The sequence below is a fragment of the Leptopilina heterotoma genome, unplaced genomic scaffold, assembly GCF_015476425.1.
Source record: "Leptopilina heterotoma isolate Lh14 unplaced genomic scaffold, ASM1547642v1 Lhet_417, whole genome shotgun sequence".
Classification (NCBI taxonomy): domain Eukaryota; kingdom Metazoa; phylum Arthropoda; class Insecta; order Hymenoptera; family Figitidae; genus Leptopilina; species Leptopilina heterotoma.
In genome coordinates, this window is record NW_025111076.1 from 139754 (window position 1) to 147931 (window position 8178).

Here is an 8178-nt window from a genome sequence, read left to right on the forward strand (position 1 = left end):
AAAAATATAGCGAACCCGATTGACAAACATATTTGCAAAATAGGAGGGAAAGAAATTCAATTTTTTCGAAAAAAGTGCTAAAAATGACCCTGCCCCCCCTTAACTTTTACAAATCTCAACATTATGAGCTAAAATTTGGTAGGGATCTTAAGTTTCAAGTGTAGATTACAGGAAAAATATAGCGAACCCGATTGACAAACATATTTGCAAAATAGGAGGGAAAGAAATTCAATTTATTCGAAAAAAATGCTAAAAATGACCCTGTCCCCCCCCCTTAACTTTTACAAATCTCAACCCAGTGAGCTGAAATTCGGTAGGGATCTTCAGTTTTAAGTGTAGATTACAGGAAAAATATAGCGAACCCGATTGACGGACATATTTGCGAACTAGGAAGGAAAGAAATTGAATTTTTTTAAAAAAAATGAAAAAATTACCCTGTCCTCCACCTTTAACTTTTACAAATCTTAATTTGATTAGCTGAAATTCGGTAGGGATCTTCAGTTTCAATTGCAGATTACAGGAAAAATATAGCGAACTCGATTGACTGACATATTTGCGAACTAGGAGGGAAAGAAATTTAATTTTTACGAAAAAATTGCAAAAAATGACACTTTTCTCTCCCCCTTTTGAACCTTTAGGAATCTTAATTTGATGAGCTGAAATTCGGTAGGGATCTTCATTTTTAAGTGAAGATTAAGGTAAAAAAAATATAGCGAACATGATTGTTTTAGATATTTGCGAAAAAGGGCAAGAATTTGAATTTTTTGAAAAAACTACAGTGTCACTAATTTAACTTTTATAAATTTCAATGTGGTGAGTTAAAATTCAGTTTGTATATTTTTTTTAAGTGCAAATTACAGAAAAATAAAGATAATGTGATTGGCGAAGATAAAAATAAAATAAAAATAAAATAAAATAAAAAAATAATATAAAATAAAATACTAAAAATATTTATTCCAAATTTAAAAAAATATATTAGCATTTTTTTAATTATTTTTTTTATATTTTTAAGAATTGTTGAAATAATTAAAAATAAGAAAATTTATTTGAATATGAGCTATAGATAAAAAAAATGAAGATAGATAAAAAAAATATTATTATTATTATTATTATTATAATTAATAATATAAGTATCTTTTGTTAGTTTATATCCAATATATTATTTTAAATATTATCTCTAATCAGGTAAAATATATATTTTTTGTTATTTGTAAATAAAACATAAGAATTCAATGTGGATTATAGTTATAGTTTTTTTTAATCTATATGTAATAAAAATACATATGTGTACCGAATTTCAGCTCAATATGTTTATATGTTAATATTAATGTGGATTATAGTTATATTTTTTTTTAATCTATATGTAATAGAAATACATATGTGTACCAAATTTCAGCTCAATAGGTTTATATATGTTAATATTAATCAATTATATTTCTTATATATATTTTTTTTTATAAAAAATGAGTTTTATTTTGGTGTACGGAACCCTCGATCTTAATGCGAGTGCAACTCGCACTTGCCCGATTTTTTAAATTTCGAAGACTTACTTTAAAGCTGAAATTCTAACGAAGATTTCTGTGTTTTTAAAAAACTTTTATCTACATTTTTTTAAATTTTTGAAAAAGTTGAAGTCAAGCGACAAAAATGAGAAAATTTGATAATTTTTTTATTTCTTTCTCACTCTACAACTCAAAAAATAGTTAACGAAATGACTTCAAAAATGGCTTATTTTACGCAGAATTTAATCAGCTTTCTAACCGTATTTAATTTTTTTTTATACCTCCTTTTATTTCCGAGATATGATTGAAAAAGTGATGGCATGTTTTTTTATAGAGTCAAATGTAATCGTCCTGATACTTTTGGACGGTAGTGTAAATAGCCAGTACCTAAACAAAATGAAAAGTGATAATTTATTGGAAGGTTTATCTCTTAGTGAAGTAAAAAAAATTGAAAAACAAAATTGTGAAATCTGTTGTGAAGCGAAACAAACAAGAAAACTATTTCCTAACAATGGTAAAAGGGCAAAAAGAACTTTAGAACTGATACATTCGGACTTAAGTGGTCCGATGGAAGAAAAATCGCTCGGTGGTTCCAGATATTTTCTTTTGTTCGAAGATGATTTTACTCAAGTGGTTTTTGTGTATTTTTTAAGAACTAAGGACAAAGTTTTCGAATGTTTAAAAAAATGTAAAGTTTTAGTTGAAAATCTCACCGGACTAAGAATTGCAAAATTCAGATCTGATAATGGTACTGAGTTTTGTAACCAAGAGTTTGACAATTTTTTAGCCAATGCTGGAATAATTCACCAAAAAACGAATATATACACACCAGAACAAAACAGTATGTGTGAGAGAATGAACAGAACTGTGCTCGAAAAGGCAAAGTGCTTACTTTTTGATGATGAATTAGAAAAACAGCTTTGGGCCGAAGCTTGTAAACATAGCAGTCTACTTAAGAAATAGAAGTGTTGCTTCAGGTTTGCAGAAAACTCCTTTTGAACTCTGGACAAGAGAAAAGCCACATGTCAGTCATCTTAGAATTGTTGGTAGTGTTGTGATGGTTCATGTGCCTAAAGAGAAGAGACTGAAGTGGGATAGAAGAGCTAAGAAACATTTGTTGGTTGGATCCGACGAGGATGTCAAAGGTTACAGAATTTACGATCCAATTAAGAAAACTGTAACTACAAGCAAAGATGTCATCATTATGGAGAAAGAAAAGGAAGAAATAGTAAGTATTTCCTTGGATAGACTTGAAAGTAAACAAAGTTCTGTTTCAGTGGAAGACTCAGAAAACTATCAAAGCGTAGTTGACGTGACTGATGATTCTACTAATCTGGAAAAAGAAAATTTTGAAGATGATATTCGTGATAAAGAACAACAGTTTTCTGAAGTAAGAAGATCAGGAAGAGTACCGAAACCAAAAATTTATGAAGATTACATCACCTACTTGTGTTCAGGAGATTCTATTTCAAATTATCCTATTACATACCAGAACGCGATATCCACAGATGACAAAGACAAATAAAAGGAAGCCATAAAAAATGAGTTGCAGTCTTTTGAAGATAACGAAGCGTGGCAGATCAAAATAAAGTACTATATAAAGCAAGGTTGGTATCAAAGGGTTTCACCCAGAAGCATCCCTGGTAAAAATTCCGGACTAATTACGGATTAAATACGGACAGATTAGTACGGATTAGTCCGAAAATTGTACGAAAAAGGTCCGAAAAAGGTCCGAAAATGATCCGCGCTAGTCTGATATCAATCCGAACGAAAACCTGAATCCGAAAACACTCCGGAGTAATCCTGAATGTCTATGAATTCAGTTCGTTATTAGTCCGCAACAATCCAAATTTATGACCGGTGAAAAATTTTTCTAAAATAAGTACGGAATCATCCGAAATCAATCTGTAAAGAATACAGAATCAGTTTGCAACAATCCGAATTTAATATAGTTAAAAAAACTTAATCCGCAAAATGTCCGGAGCAATCCGAACTCTGTAAGCTAGAAATCCGGTATTAGTCCGCAACAATTTGAAATTAAGTGTGGCAAAATCCTATTCCGAAACAAGTACGAAACAATCTGAAAACTGTATGCAAATATGTAAAAGGATTTTATTCCTTAAATACTCTAGAAGAAAAACATTATCCTTAACCAAGTGAAAAAAAAATTTTCTCTAGATTTTATTTTAAATTTACGAAAAATGGTTTTTTTCTTATTTAAAATACATAAGAGATTTGAGGAACTTTGAGGCACAAGTTAATATTATTTTATTACGCAGAAAAAAAACAGGGGTATTTTTTTCTGCAAACTTCAATTCCGGGGGATGAGAGCAAAAAAATTCCGACTTTTTTTTCTTAATGTATTTTTAGATCACCCTACTGTTGATGTATAGAAAATGACAACATTTTTTTTTCCAGATCAAAAATTAAGGACGTTAGGGGTCGTCCATATACCATGTGGACATTTTTTAGGCACTTTTTGACCTCCCCCCTCCCCCCTGATTGTCCACGTGGACAATCGGGTTTTTTATTTTAAAATAGTGAATAATAAACAGATATTTAATAAGAAATACAATTTAAAAAATTTTTTTATTTATTTATAACAAATTTCTTTAAAATTGAATAAAGATTAAATTATCTTAAAATATTATTAAATAGATAAATACCATTTTTAGTATTATAGACAGGACTTTTGCTGCAATACATTGCCGCGAAATTTGAAAGTTGAATAAAAAGAAAAAAAGATATAAAATTAAACTATTATGTCCACGTGGACATTTGTCTTGACACCCCCCCTCCCCCATCGTGGACAATCGTGGATTTTTGGCGAACCCCCCCTCCCCCCTAAATTGTACACGTGTTATATGGACGACCCCTTTAGTTGTCTGGTCATGGAATCCTGAATTTTATTTCCAATGAAATGCTGCACAGCTATACCATTTTTTAATAAAATTTAAATAATATATTTATTTTGCACATCAATACTCATGCAATACTCATGAAATGGTCAATTAAAAATCTGCGTAAATAAAAAATCTTTTATTGCGTACTTTACAGATTTTTGATTGGCCATTTCATTCAGAAAATCATAAATTTTCAAAAATATGGTAAAAACGTTCTCCTATCTACAAAAACAAACTTTTTGATAAAATATAATTTTTTCCCTTATATCTGTCAATAAATCTATCATAAAAAATATCTTAAATGTCAGGCGCAAATGGAGTATGGGTTACGATTAAAATTTTTAAATATTCTTTTGATTCTTTTTACTTACAATTAGGTGTCTCCTGAAGCAGCTAACTGTAAATCTGAATTTTTCCTATGTCTGGAATGCACAGAAAAGCGAAGAATTTAATTTTGAACATTTAAAACGATTGAAAGATGCATTTGAACAGCCCTATGATACTCCTATACATTTTGATATTAATTAAGTTGGCAGAAATTTGACTAGGCGCTGGCTGCAAAAAGGTTGATTTTTGTCGGGAATTAAAAACAAAAGATAATATTTAAATAAAAATTACAATTTTCTGTCAATAAAAAACATTTTTAAAATTTAGGTTAAGTAACTTAAATCATTTATTGTTGACTAACAATTATAATTTTTATTTAAATATAACTTTAAATTGATCGAAATGTAGAAAATTTAATTATTTACCCTTCTAGGAAAAGGAATTTAAAATATAATTTGACCTTTTTTTTAAAACACGAAATTATGAATTTGAACTAACTTTTCTTCCAATTGTATTTTAGATTTTTCTTTAACATAGATTCATTTTGAGTTGCAACAAAAATAATTCCAATTTTTTTGTATGGTTGCGTGTGAAAATAAAATTTTAAGTATCTTTTTATTTGTAAAAAAATTAGTATCTTACATCCTTAAGACATCCTTAGGACATAAGATGTCTTTTGGATGTCTTTCGAATGGACATAGACGTTCTAAACATGTCCTAAGAACGTTCCAGTGCCCACAGGGAAGAATCAAAAGAGTATGCAAAAATTTTAATCGTAAGCCATATTCAATTTGCCATTAAAAATTTGGTCAAAACCGACAATAAATTCGTTTCATTATATTCAATTCTGAGAAATTAAAAATTTTTTGGCCGTTATATTGGATTTTAATTTTTAATAGCTGACTTGAAATTCGTAATCAGCGACCCTGAAAACGCCCGAGCAACGATTTTTTTTAGAAAATCCGAATTGTTTTTTTAAAATCCGCAATTTTAGGTCTGCTATTTTGGAACGGACATTTTAAATTTCTTTTATGTATTCAATTTTTATATAATTATGGTCACTGAATTCAATTCAAGAGTAAAAATATGCGAAAAGACTGTTTTAGATATAAAAAGTAAGAAAATTCCCATGCAAATATCGATTTCTCAGACTTCACCACCTTACTAGGCGTGTAAAAAAAATACCAGCACCAAACTTTAGGTCCGACTACGTTTTTCTTCTTAGATTCAAATTAAGCAATTTTTTTAAAAAATCTTCATTACTAAATTCTCTATCGATTCCTCCAGGCCAATTTTTAAATTTTTGTTTATTTATATTTATTTGTTTATAACAAAGTATGAAAAATCGATATGTTGCTATAAAATAAAGTTTTTAACATTCAAAAATTTTTTAAGTACATTAGAAATCATGTTTTAGTATTCCTAAAGTAACATTTTTTATATAATTACACTTTTATTAAATGAACAATACGCTAATTAATTAAATTTTGGAAAAAAGAACATGATTGAAAAAATTCAATTTGTAGTATATTTCTTCGAGTTTTTTACCCGAAATTTAATGGGTAATTAACATATAAACATTCAGTATTAATTTAATAAATTTTTAAAATGTTTAAACAATTTTTTTATTGTTAATTGTAACTTTTTTTCAACATTAACCAAGAAATTTTTTTTTTTTACATTTCTCAACATTTTACGCAGGAAATAATTAAATACAAAAATAAAAGGTATTGTGTAAGTATTTAACAATTGTTTAAACAAATTAATTATGTTTTTTTTAAATTTTATTTTAAAAAAATTAAAATTTCGATTTTTTTTTATTCCTAAAAATTTTTCTATTTAAATCAACTAAACTCAAAAGTGTGGCTTGCAAATGATAATTTTTATAATTATTTAAACAAATTATTAATATTTGTAACTTTTAATAGAATCAAGATACTAATTTACATTTTATCTTGATTTCTAAAACATTTATATTAAGAAATTGTAAGAATATGTAACTATGAAAATAACTTTTTTATATCTAATTTAAAAATTGTTTAAACAAATTATTTTTGTTATTTTAAAAAATTTGAGTGGCTTAAAAAAATTTTTATGTTTTTCAGTTTTTATATTTTTTTTCAGTTAAAGCTCGTAACAAAAAAGAATTTAAAATTGCATGTTACATTTATTAAATAGAAAAAATTTTAAATTCATTTTTTATTTCGAGCTTTAACTGAGAAAAAAATATAAAAACTGAAAAACATGAAAATTTTTTTTAAGCCACTCAAATTTTTTAAAATAACAAAAATAATTTGTTTAAACAATTTTTAAATTAGATATAAGGAAGTTATTTTCATAGTTACATATTCTTTTAATTTCTTAATATAAATATTTAGAAATCACGATAAAATGTAAATTAGTATCTTGATTACTATTAAAATTCAAAAATATTAATAATTTGTTTAAATAATTATAAAAATTATCATTTGTAAGCCACACTTTTGAGTTTAGTTCATTTAAATAGAAAAATTTTCAGGAATAAAAAAAATCAAAATTTTAATTTTTTAAAAATAAATTTAAAAAAAAACATAATTAATTTGTTTAAACAATTGCACAGGTTTACAAATTAAAAACTTTTTTTTGCCAATCGAACAAAACATTTTTTTTTCGAATAGTAGGTGTTTTTTGAGTAAGAAAATCATAGTTTTAATTTTTTTCCCTCGTGCAGTTTTTCTGTAGCTTCAAATTTTGCATTTTCAAGGTTCGACGCCACTTAAACTTACCTGTAAGAAAATTAGCTTGTCAAAATATAATAAATGAGGTATCATTGGAAAGGTTATTAAATTACCTTTCGATCCATAGGTCACAGAATAAAATTCAACAAAAATTGAGAGAGTTACAGTCGATTAAAGATGAAATTTCATGCCAATTTTGATGATTTTTAGACCTTTGAGTAACTTCTACTATTTTTTTCTACATCAAACAGGAAAGAATGTTTAGGTTTTAATTTTTTTATTGATAGACTATATCATTACACAAATTTTGAGTCCTCGTGGACCTCGATTGGATTAAAAATGACAATTCTGCACTAAATTTAGTGAACGAAACTACATTCTTCATTTTTAGTATCCCTTAAACATTTGCACCAAAAATTCAAGTAATAAAATTTGGTAAAGCGCTAAAGTTACTGAAATCACTAATCAAGAGTTTCTGAAGTCGTAGATTTCGAATCCAATGTTAGTTTTCTAAATTTCAAAATGGCGGATCCAATATGGCGGACAAGTTTTTAAAAATCGATTAAATTCGTCTTAAATTCGTTACTCGGGGGTTTTCGGGATCGCTGATTACAAATCTGATGTCAGATTTCGAAAATTAAAAATGATGGACTCATAGTGGTGAACGAGTTTTTTAAAATCCATCGAATTCGCACCTATTGGATCCGCCATTTTTAATTCTTGAAATCT